Genomic DNA, 480 nt, shown 5'->3' on the forward strand with positions numbered 1-480 from the left:
TAACAATGAAAATAATAATAGTAATGATAACAATAATGAAAATGATTATGATGATAATGATAATGATAATGATAATGATAGTAATAACGATTATGATTGACATTATTACTATTATCATCACCTTAATCATTATCAGGATTATCGTTACCATTATTGTCAGTATGGACGTTGTTATAATCATCCTCAATAGTAACATCCACGTTAATATAATTAGTAACAGCGGCTAAAACTACTTTTTCAATAATATCAATAGGAGTAGCAATAGTAAAACTATATAATAAAAAATAAGAACACCAAGTCGTACCAACATTTACAATACCATACATAGTACTAAAAAGTAACACCACATAAAAACAAAAACAAATAGATCACATACTGGATCACATACATTTAAAAATCAACACAAAAATAGATTAAAAACTAAAAAAAAGAGAAAAAATCCACCCCCGTTCGTGTAACTCGTGACGTCACAATGTTTAC

The sequence above is a fragment of the Penaeus monodon genome, chromosome 1, assembly GCF_015228065.2.
Source record: "Penaeus monodon isolate SGIC_2016 chromosome 1, NSTDA_Pmon_1, whole genome shotgun sequence".
Classification (NCBI taxonomy): Eukaryota; Metazoa; Arthropoda; class Malacostraca; order Decapoda; family Penaeidae; genus Penaeus; species Penaeus monodon.